The sequence below is a fragment of the Pinus tabuliformis genome, chromosome Q (genome assembly GCF_031772625.1).
Source record: "Pinus tabuliformis cultivar Carrire ecotype Pingquan chromosome Q, CPIR1, whole genome shotgun sequence".
In the NCBI taxonomy this organism is placed as follows: domain Eukaryota; kingdom Viridiplantae; phylum Streptophyta; class Pinopsida; order Pinales; family Pinaceae; genus Pinus; species Pinus tabuliformis.
In genome coordinates, this window is record NC_142296.1 from 1,362,620,024 (window position 1) to 1,362,632,232 (window position 12,209).

At 39.0% G+C, this 12,209-nt stretch overlaps 1 protein-coding gene across 1 annotated transcript in view; it reads right to left on the bottom strand.

The window, feature by feature from the left end:
• Positions 1 to 12,209, bottom strand: part of LOC149224985 (uncharacterized) — a 113,693-nt gene that overhangs the window by 99,639 nt on the left and 1,845 nt on the right. The window lies entirely within an intron of this gene.

A 12,209-nucleotide genomic window follows, 5' to 3' on the forward strand; every position in this document is an offset into this window, starting at 1 on the left:
GTCTTCAAAATCGCTCTGATACCATATGAAATTTTCAACTATTGCAACAACTGGAAATTATTCTTCTATTACAGCAAACAACGAATGAAATCACTATTGAAATTTTCACCAAAAATAAAATGCACTGCGGAAATAAATCTACAACTGAGAAAATATAGCACACGCACACAATAAAAATGACACTGTTATTTTTGGACAAAAGTCCCCAAGAAAACCCAATTTGGGAAAACCAGTGCAGCAGATGAGGGTTTATTTTATTATTCTTCAGCAGCAAAATCTAAGTACAATAAATTGGACGCCAAACTGGTAACCTCTCTTGAGAAATCACCGGCAAAATTATCGAGGAAATTTTTCCCTTCTCCACAAGCAATCTTGCAACAAACTGGCCCCCGGAATACCCCTAAGCAAGCCTCTGTGTAGATGTTGCGCAGTCCCTCACAGGCACTCCTCGGATCTGCCTCTGAATCCGACGTCCTGCCTATTGCTACCTTTGGAAGTGATTTTCCAAACCTCTAGAAAATTATCCCAGCCTCTGGCACCTGAATCGACCTCCTCTTTAGTTGAATCGAACTGCCTCCTTGAGGCTCTGCACAAGCCCCTGTGCAGCCTCCTGTGGAATAACTCGGTCTCCCTTAGCTGACTCTTCCAGCATTGGAAAGCTCCAACAGAATCTTTGTTGTTGCTCCTCTGCTACTGATCTAGCTTGAATTCTCTTCCCAACTAAATCCTTACTCTCTGGGAAATTCAATCTGCCTAGATCACCCACTCACTCGATGTGTTTATCTCCATCCCATCATTCTGATCTTATAATCTCTCGTTGGTAAACCAACGGTCATGATTATATCCCCATCAACAGCTAACATCATCTCAAACTCAATCTGTGTGAGTTTCTAGAGCATTCTCACTTTTCTCAATTAATTCCCTTTAATTAATCGATTTCCCTAAGTTAGACTTAGGCATTTTTAATTATCAATCAATTAATTTAATTGAGTTGTCTCTAGGTGTTTTCTCCCAAAACTTTTTATGGGTTTTGGAGATCTTGTGTTTCTTAGCCTCTCTAACCAAATTCAAGACTAGAACACCTGTCTGATGCTACAAAAACTAACAAATGGCTCCAAAATGCTTCAAAGACTAGTCATATAATCCTTCAATAACCCTTAAACCATAACAAAGATAATATTGAAGGAATCTTTCTTCAAACTATTGTTAGTTTCATGAGATATGAACCTTTTCCTCTTTTTTTGCAAATGAATTCGGCCTCTTCTTCCTTGTTAGTTTTTGTAGCATCGAAGTGTTCTAGCCTTGAAATTTTGTGGAGAGGCTAGAATACATGAGATCTCCAAAACCCATAAATCGTTTCTGCAAATTCCGCCTAGAAGTCTCTCAATTAGATTACTAACCGTTTTTTTAATATTTCCTAAGTCTGAACTTAGGGAATATTGTTAATTAATCAGCATTAATTGAGATAAGGTGAGAATCATCTAGAAACTCACACAGATCGATCCAGAGATGATCCTAACCATTGATTAAATTCTAATCTTGGTCGTTGATGCTCCAACCTAAGTCACCAGATTCGGCGAACAAAATAGTTGAAGTTCGAAATTTGCCGAATTTGAAAGGAAAATGAATTTAATCATTCGAGTTCGCCGAATTTTATGGCGAACTCGAACGTAATGACATATTCGAATTTTTTGGCGAATAAAATCGTTGAAATTCATTTGCGGTTCGAAAAAATTCGTTTAGGGTTGAAAAAAATTCGTTGAAGTTCGTTTTTTACGCGCGTTTTACCAAATGAATAGTCTGCGGGTTTCATTGTTTGCCAAGTTTCATTGCACGGGTTTCATTGTTTGCCAAGTTTCATTGCGCGGGTTTCATTGTTCGCTAATCGCAACTTCGCCGAAGGGTTTCATTGTCTCAACGTTACGTTTGAAATAAGATGACGTGTCCCTCAACGTGGCATATGATTTAGATGGCGGGTTTAATTTCAATATTTAATATGTTTTACATTTCTGTGACATTTGCCGGCAGTTGAGGCGACGGTCCTTACTTCTCTCACGTATTTATAAACTCAATTTCACTGTAAACTCTTTTTCTTGATAATAAACACACGGGATGGTATGCCGTTTGAGTTTAAAAATATTTTATTTTTCATACCCTACATTGACCAAATACACGGCCGGTTCCTATCCACCTTAGTAACTTCACGTTTATTAAAAAAAATATTAAATCAATTAAGTGAAAGTAATAGTTGAGAAATTTGGACACATTGTGGACCTATTTTTATGTTCCAAAACATTTAACACATTTCTCCTGGTTTATTATTACTGGATAAGGTGGAACCAAATTGTAAGCCCCAATGTTACATGATTTTTGAAAAGTGGCGGACCTTAAGAAGTTGTGGCTCTTTATTTTTAATTAAGATACACTTCTATATGCATAACTGATATGTACAGAAAACGGTAAAGCAAAGGGAATCTATTTCTAATTTTATCCAGATGTACCATTTGGCAGTATTGAAGAAGTTGATACAAGCTAAGTCATTGTTCAATTTAGTTGTTTTATAATTTCATAAGAAGAATACTATTATACTACATCATTGTCATATGAAAATTCTAAACTGTTATGCCAACAATCCTTTTGAAAATGCTCAACTTTTCTAGCCTCTGTTCTCTTGCTAAGCCAAAAATTTATTTGAATTTGACTTTAAATTGATTATATATATATATATATATATATATATATATATATACATTTTTTTTCGAATTTCTATATGTCGAACTTTATGTCGAACTTTATTGACAAAATTTTAGTTGCTGAACTTTATTCGAATTTCATGGTCGCCGAACTCGAACTCGAACACGAACCTGGTGACTTAGGCTCCAACAATGGATTATAAGAGAAGGTCGATGTGGTGATGGAGAAGACACTTGAGAGGTTCGATTTCTAATCAGACCGATTTCCAGAGTAGCAGCAGTTTGTTGTCGAAGAGAGAGCTAGAGATCGAAGCAGTGTAATAGGGGCGAAGATAGTGATCCGGAGGAAATATTTCCAGATCTGGTGAGACAGTAGCAAGAGGGTCGAGTTATCCCAGAGAGGCAGCGCAGAGGCTCTACGCAATAGCTTCAGCAGGCAGATCGATTTGTTGGTGAGGAAAAATCGTTCTCAGTTCCAGAGGCCAGGCAAAGGTTCCAGAAAGCCGAAGAGACAATTTTCTCAGCAGCTGAAGGTAGAACGACTTCATTAGTGGTAGTTTCAAGCCACACGTGTCGCAGATAGCACAGAGGCAGTGTATGAGAGGCTCATGCTAGGGTTTGGGGGGCGAGTTTTCTAAAGGTAAGTCGTGCCAAAGATTGCCTGTGGGAGAAGGGAAATTCCCTTCAGTATTTTGCCCAGATTTTCTTGCTATGGATTTCCAGTTTCAGGCATCCAAATTGTACTCAGATTTTTCACTGCTGCATAATATTAAAACCCTCATCTGTTGCACCAGTTTTCCCAAGTTGGGTTTTTTTGGGGACTTTTGTCCAAAAATAACTGTGTTATTTTTATGTGTGTGTGCTAGCATTTCTTCCAGCGTTTATTCTTCCGCAGTTTTATTTGTGTAGATTGCAGTGTGATTTATTCAGTATTTGTTGTAGCAAACAACAAATAAATTGTTAAATAAAATTAACAATTAGGAGAATAATTTCCAATTGCTGCAATAGGGTTCCAGTTTGGAATTTTCACATGGTATCAGAGCACAGTTGATCGGCCGAAGAGCTCAGAGGCGAAGAGAGAAGGAATTTCACTACTCTTTGTGGACAGCAGGCTGAAATTCCCAAGGGCAACGCAGTCATTCTGCCAGGAGGTCGAGTTACTTGTGGAGGTTCAATTTTTCTGAGGCGCAGAAAAATTCGATCCTACCAGATTGAGTGATTCAGAGGCAAAGGAAGCAGCCCAAATTTTTCGTTAAGCAGATCTCTAACTGGACAGAAAAGTTTTGCAGCAGTACGCTAGAGCAGATCTAGCGTCGGGTGGAAGGAAGAAGAGCACACACAGAGGGAAAATTTTCCTCAGGGAACTTCTAGTCTCAAGAAGTTCAATTTTTCCTTGCAGATCAGCAGTCGTTGTGAGCAGATCTTCTCACTCCAGAAAGGAGTGCGAATAGCAGAGCAATAGCTGAGCAAAAGGAAAGAGGAGATTTTCGACATTTTGTTGAGATGGCCACTGCTGGGCTTCGTGATCAGGACAGGTTGGATGGGGCTTCCAACTATGTCATCTGGAAGGCAAGGATGTCCTTCCTTCTAGATGAGTTTGGCTTGAAAACATATATTGATGCAGTGGTAGCAATTCCCCAGGATGCAGATCAGCTAAAGGAGTACAGAAAGGAGATGGCACGGGTGAAACGATTGATCCTAGATGGAGTCCGGGATCATGTTGTTTCACATATAGTTGGAAAAGATATTGCCAAGCAGATGTGGGATGCTCTTGCCATGTTGTATCAGGGTACTTCTGAGCAGCAAAAGATGTAGCTCGAGGAGAAGTTGAGGCTCATACGGATGCAGAAGGGGCAAAGCATAGACCCCTTCCTCACTAGGATTCAGGAGGTCTGGGACCAGTTGTCAGCTGTTGGGGTAGCGCCTCAACCCACAGAGCTTGTGAGATTGGCACTCAACAGTGTCTCCGAGGAATGGCAGGTCTTTGTCCAAAGCATATTGGGCAGAGACAAGCTACCAGATTGGGACAGGATGTGGGCTGACTTGCAACAGGAGGAATTGAGGTGAGCTCTTCTAAAGAGCTCCATTAGTGGCAACAGCAGTAGACAAAAGAAGGTGAAGGAGGAGGAGAATGTGGCCCTCGCATCTAAGGGTCCCAGTCAAGGACAAGGGGAGCAGAGGAAGAAGAAGAAGGACCTGTCGAAGGTCAAGTGCTTCAGGTGTGGTGAACTCAGTCACTACAGTACCTAGTGTCCTCTCAGAAAGAAGGAAAAAGAGGAGAAGCAGGACCAGGTTGCAGCACATGCTGAGATCGATAAGCTATCCTCCAAGTTTGAGGAAGACTTCGCTATGATCATCAACATACCTCCAAGAGTGAGGTGGGGTGATTTGGAGTTGTAGCCCTAGAGCACTACAAATGGGCAGGATCCTTGAGGAGTCCACCTCATGGATCAATACCTTACTACGGGGGCCCACGGTTTTCAGTAGCAGGATGGATCAGCGACAATTGATGCAAACAGATGCCAGAGTGACAGTTGCAGTCAATGTTGAAAATATCAGTATCGGCAAAATATTGGCGAGGGTCCAGAAAATATCTTATCGGCAATATCGGCGAAAATATCGGCAAATATCGGCAAGCATAAAAAATGCATAATATATTCATTTTTTTCAGATTTCTAAACATATAGAGCAATAACAACATGAACTAAACACATTGGCACATAAATATGAAGGCACTGATATATATGATGTCAAATAGAAATGATACATCAAACTTCAAAGGCAATACCAAATCCTGCTGATCCCTGATAATTGTCCAATCAAGGACTCAAACAAAATAACATCACATATCCTGCTGATCCCTGATAGTGATAATTGTCCAATCAAGGACTCAAACAAAATAACATCACATATATAAAACTTTAAAAGTATTTCATCATCATGAGTTATAAACTTATATGTAGCAAAAGTTGCAAAACAAATAATACTAGCAGCTATCTATTTGAGACCATTGGCCTCTCTCTAGCAGCTTTCTTTCTATCTTGTTCAGCAATTGCTTCACGAGCTTTTTGTATAACCTCTGCACTAGAAACCATACAAGGCATTACATCTGCATCATATGCAGAGAGTCTAGCCAGATGGTATTTCAATCGTGTAATCCCTCCTGACATCTTGGTCCCACACAAGTTGCATGATATATATGCCTGATTTGCCCCACCAACAGCCTCCCCATACTCCCAAAATGGGTCCAAGGCTTTTGGCATATTTGACATTTGTAGTGAACTAATTCAAACCTAGGGCACAAAAAAAACAAAAAATTGGCATTAAACCCCCCAACACAAAATGAAAAAATAATAAGTAATAACCACCTCATTCAAAAAAAATTACTACATTATTTGCATTTTGCAATGTGAATGAAAAAGGGCAATAAGAGGGTGCATAAAAAGGTTGAAAAAAAAATGAAGCTTGCTATCCAAATATGGAGAAAACCCTTGCATTGGTTCATGGGCATGAAAATCATAGCAAATGGAAAAAAACAAAGAAACAAAATGTTGGTAGGCAAAGAGGCAAGCAAGCATAACCCTAAATCTATGAAAAAATCATTAACATAGGGGTTTTAAGAACATACCTGTTAATGGAAGAAATGAAGTTTGTCTCACTATTCTTCAATCTTTGATCCACAAAAAACTCTTAGTTGGTGGTGATAATTGTTGTTTGATCCTCAAACCCTCCTTGACAACTACCACAAAACTCTTCCCCTTCCTTCTCCAACACTCAGAAACAGAAATGAAGAAAAAAAACCAATTTTTCCTTTTTCTAGCCGCGGCAAAACACGCCCGGCGATGTTTTATATCGTTGCGCGATATTTTGCCAAAATATCGCCGCGGGAGCCGAAAATATCGCAATTTTTTCTCCGTGATATTTCGGCTCGCCGAAAATAATGCGATACTTACGCTATTCGCCGATATTATCTACACTGGTTGCAATAACTAGTAGCAGTCCGACGTTGGGGAACGCAATGCAGAGTTGGCATCAGTGCAGTTGGCACAGTGCAGAGTCAGTAGCAGCGCAGATTCTTCAATGACAGTGCAAATACTAGCAGCAGTCAGAGACTCGGGTGATAGATGCATTATACTGATCACAGTTGATTCAGTATTTTGGATGCTTTTCAGTTGCAGATGTTGTAGTTGTAGCAGCAACAGATGAGAGGGAGTTGTAGTGCAGATGCAATGTTGGCAGTATAATGGCAGTGTCAGCAGCAGCACAGATGCAGCATATATCAGAGTTGCACAGTAGTCGATGGGCAGTAGCAGCCAAACATTAGCAGCGTAACAAGAGATGATGCAGAGATAGGGTGTTGCTACAGGGTGTGCAGTAGCACTAGAACACATTCCTCGCTAAGAGGGGGTGTTAGTTTTTGTAGCATCGGATGTGTTCTAGCCTTAAATTTTGTGGAGAGGCTAGAATGCATGAGATCTCCAAAACCCAGATATCATTTCTGGAAATTCCGCCTAGAAGTGTCTCAATTATATTATTAACTGTTTTTTTAATATTTCCTAAGTCTAAACTTAGGGAATATGGTTAATTAATCAGCATTAATTGAGATAACGTGAGAATCATCTAGAAACTCACATGGATCGATCCAGGGATGATCCTAGCCATCGATTAAGTTCTAATCTTGGTCATTGGTGCTCCAACAATGGATTATAAGAGGAGGTCGATGTGGTGATCGAGAAGACACTTGAGAGGTTCGATTTCTAAGCAAATCAATTTCCAGAGTAGTAGCAGTGAGTTGCCAGAGAGAGAGCCAGAGATCGAAGCAGTGTGAGGGGCAACAACAGTGATCCAGAGGAAAGATTTTCAGATCCAGAGAGACAACAGCAAGAGGGCCGAGTTATCCCAGAGAGACAGCACAGAGGCTCTGCGTAATAGATTCAGTAGGCAGATTGATTTGTTGATGAGGAAAAATCGTTCTCAGTTCCAGAGGCCGGGCAGAGGTTCCAGAAGGGCTGGAGAGACAATTTCCCCAACAGCTGGAGGTAGAACGACTTCATCAATGGCAGTTTTGAACCACAGGTGTGGCAGACAACATAGAGGCAGCACAGGAGAGGCTCACGATGGGGTTTGGAGGCTGAGTTTTCTGAAGGCAAGTCGTGCCAAAGATTGTTTGTGGGAGAAGGGAAATTCGCTTCAGTGTTTTGCCCAGATTTTCTTGCTATGGATTGCCAATTTCAGGCATCCAAATTATACTCAAATTTTTCACTGCTGCATAATATTAAAACCCTCATCTGCTACACCAATTTTCCCAAGTTGGGTTTTCTCAAGGACTTTTGTCCAAAAATAACTGTGTTATTTTTATGTGTGTGTGCTAGCATTTCTTCCAACGGTTATTCTTCCGCAGTTTTATTTGTGTATATTGCAATGTGATTTATTCAGTATTTGTCATAGCAAACAACAAAGAAATTGTTAAAAAAAATTAACAATTAGGAGAATAATTTCCATTTGCTACAATAGGGTTCCAGTTTGGAATTTTCACATTCCTGTCTCCCAAACACTGGAAAATACTGATGAAAATTTCTCCGAACTCCTGCTCTCAAATCTCTACTAATCCCTCTATCTCTGATGCTTCCCTAGCTTCAACTGCACTCTTGTTGAGTACCTACAACTGGGTAGTCGAACTACTCACAAATACTCGATACCCTGATAGCTTCTCCAAGCCCTTGACTTGCTCTTATAATCTCTCATTGGAGTCTCGACAACCACGATCTTATCTCAACTGATGGCTAAAGGGTCAATTTGACTTCATCAATAGAAGCCTCTAGAGCAAAATCAAACTTCTTTAATTAATTCCCTTTAATCAACCAATTTTCCTAAGTGAGACTTAAGAAATTTTTAATTATTGGCTAATTAATTTAATTAAAGTGTCTCCAAGTCTTTTCTCACAAAACCTTTTCTACGTTTTGGGGATCTCATGTTCCTTAGCCTCTTAGAAATCATAGAGACTAGAACACTTGCCTGTTGCTACCAAAAACTAACAACCTCATCCTATGTGTGCCAGTCATAGCAGGTTGCCATGACTTTAGCAACCATGCTAAATTGATCGGTAACAAGTGGGATTAATCTTGGCCATATAGTGATCTAGTTTAACTGTAGGGAATCCCCACTTAGCTTCATTATGAATTTATTCAAGTTCCTCTGCTGGTCTCCAAGACTTTTCTCCTAGTTGATAAGCAAACTGAACAAACTTAATTTCATCCTTTCTATTTACCTCCATCTCACTAGTAAATCCAGCCTATATTTTTCTAAAATTTTTAGTTTATTTCTTCACTATTGGTCATCCACTTGCTTTTCTATACTCGAGGGTTACCAAACCCCTGGCTTCTATTGAGGACTGTAAAGCAAGTCAGTCTCATCTTTTTGGTTTCTTCGCAGGGTTTTTGGTCCCCTTACTTCTATTCTACCACAATAGAACACTGCCTCCAGGAGATACAGAAGCAAGTTTGAACCAGGAAATAAATCTAACTTTCAGTATATTGCAATTTATGGAGCAGAAATAGTTGGCTCGAAGATGAAAATAATATGTTGATATAATTAACTATAGAATTGGCCTCTCACATTGCATACCAAAAGGAGTCTTCCAAAGGCTCCCTTGTTTTTGCTGAAGAATGTGAAAATTTCTAAACTGAAATTCTATTGCAGCAACTGATTTATTTCACCTACTTATCATTCACAATAAGTTATTTACGAAATCCCTTCAGCAAATATTAAAATAAATTCCACTGCAATTATCACACAATTACCCAGGGAAAAAATACATGCACAAGAACCAATCACATCAACACAGTTGTTTTTGGACAATTGTCCCCAAAAAAACCCAATGCAAGAAAACCAGAGCAGCAGATGAGGGCTTTATTAATCTTCAGCAGCAATTGCTTTTACAAGGAATGATTTTACAGAGAAACTGAAAGAAAACACCTGGGATTTTCTGACACTTTGGAGAACCTGCTCCCACTCTTGCGTCTCCTCTGTGTCACTCCGCGTGGCTCAGCGTGACTCTGAGTGGCTCTACGTCCCTCTACGTCAGCCTGCGTGAGGGCCACGTCTCTCCTCTGGATTGCATCTCTCTCTGCGCTGTCTCCCACTGTCCCTGCATCACCTCCTCCTCAGTCACTACCTGCTGTTGATGCCCTTCTCTTCCTCCACCCTGCAACTCTCCCTCTGAAATCGATCTCCTTTAATTGAGAATCGATTTTCCTAGAGATACTAAGTACCTGTCGGTGTGTCTCCAAATGATCCTCAAGTCTTCTCTTATACTTTTCCTATTGATGAATCAACGGCCGAGATTAAGTCTCTAATCAATGGCTAAGATTAAAAAAGACTTGATCCTCGTCTCTTAGAAGCTTCTCACCCTTATCTTTATTAATACCCATTAATATTTTTATTTTCCTAAGTTTAGATTTAGAAACTCATTAAAAATATTAATTATTTTATAACTCATCATCAGCGGGGAATTTCTCAAAATGATTTCTGAGTCTTGGAGATCTCATGTGCCTTAGCCTCTCCTCCAAATTTCAAGGCTAGAGCACATCCGATGCTACCAAAAATCAACAAAGAAGGCATAGTCAAGGGCAATTGCATGATGAACAGGAACAGCCAAACCAGGAGCAACTCAAAGGAGAACAATTATGGCTGAACCTGGACTTACATTATAATACTAATCTTCTCTATATGTTTTGTACAGTAGTTTTTCTTTAAGGCTCCTTTGTCAAGCTTTATACTAGTAGTTTTCACAGAAAAATGAATGTCTACCAGTCAACTTTTTGTATAAAGAAGGCAGAATGTCACAGTGATATGCTGTATAAAAACATTACGCAATTTTGTACTTATTTGCCACTTTTACATGCAGCCTTATATTAATTCAAAACTCAACCGTTCTTGTAAAATATATATATATATCAGCTCAGGGTATTGCTTATTGTTTTCGAGATATTTTTCACGTGAAATTTTTATAGAGAAAGAGATCATTTTGGCTACATTTCAAAAGCATAGGAGCATGTCATGAAGATTTACCACTTTTCTATATATCTTATAACAATCAAACATTTGTTACCTTCCCAAAGAACGTTGATGACCATAAGAAAAAGCATAACAGATTCAACCAGGAAAAACCTATGAAAGAAGGGCATTATAGCCAGAAAATGCAGTGATCACAATCATAATGATCGTACTTCTGGATTAAATAATGTTGAGTTTGATGCAATCTATAGCCAAAATTGTACACATTCCTGAAGTGCAATAAGAAATATTAACACTCTATAGTACCATCAGTGACGTGAAATGATTATTTTTATGATTGTCGAAAATGTTCAAGGGAACACTTTTGGTGGCAACGGGTAAAAATACTACAGCAGGGTGTTTATTCCGTTGCATTTCAAACAATTTTTAGGTTCAATTGTTGTCTGAGAGATGCACTTAGCAAAGCATATTGGTACTTCCATGACAAAAAGAATTATGAGCACATATATGAAGGTTTATACACTTTAGCATGTAAGATGTATACTGCAAAAACAGATGTCCATATTAAAATATGCAGAGACAAAGTTGTTAGGCCCACAGTGGTGGTTTCAGGCACATGGTTATGGTGGCCCGTGGTATTAAAGCCCATGGATTATATGCGATGAAGCATTTAAAAGGCTGGGGGATTCTCCATTGTAATGTGTCTGAGTTGAACAAAGGGTTCATTTGGCTGTCCAGGATGTATGCCTGCGTTTATGCCTTAATAATAAACCTATTATTAGGCTGGTTTTTCCCTGATTGGGGTTTTCCAGGGTAAATCATGGTGTGCACGGTTTATGTGTGGTCATGTTATGTATCATGTATGTGTTTATCATATCATTATTTCTCTCATATTATAAAAACGAAGCATAGTTGGCCTATTTGTAGAACCATAAAAGAACAAGTTGGAACAGAAGATAAAGCAGTTAATCCATGGCGGGAATATATGCATAATAAACTTGGCATGGCCATCTATCATGTAAGCAAGCAGTGTGTCATTCAAGTATAATATTTCCAGTTGTTTCTCAGAATCAGATATCATGACTTCCTTTGAAGCAAACTTTAGTCATTTATCAATGCTTTTGCAAATAGAAAAGGTTTAGAAAATTTATCTTCCTAGTCATCATTAGAAAGATGTATTTGTCCTAATCAACAATATTGTTGAACAGTCAATTATCACACTATAAGCTATGTGCCCCTTAATCTACAATGTTTCTTCTATGTAAACAATAAACTAATACCAAAAGCTCATTCCTGTCTATTTCATGCAGTCTTAAAATCACTTGAAGGGAACACTATCCATGTAATGCGAGAAAAACTTTCTGGTTAAGCAACCAATTGGCTAGTTTTATTTTTACAGCAGAGCCCTGGTTGGCACGGTTTTCTTTCCTATCACTATCATTACTATCAAGGAATATGCAAACTAAGGCGTGTTTACTGCATCGATATTGAGAGGTTATA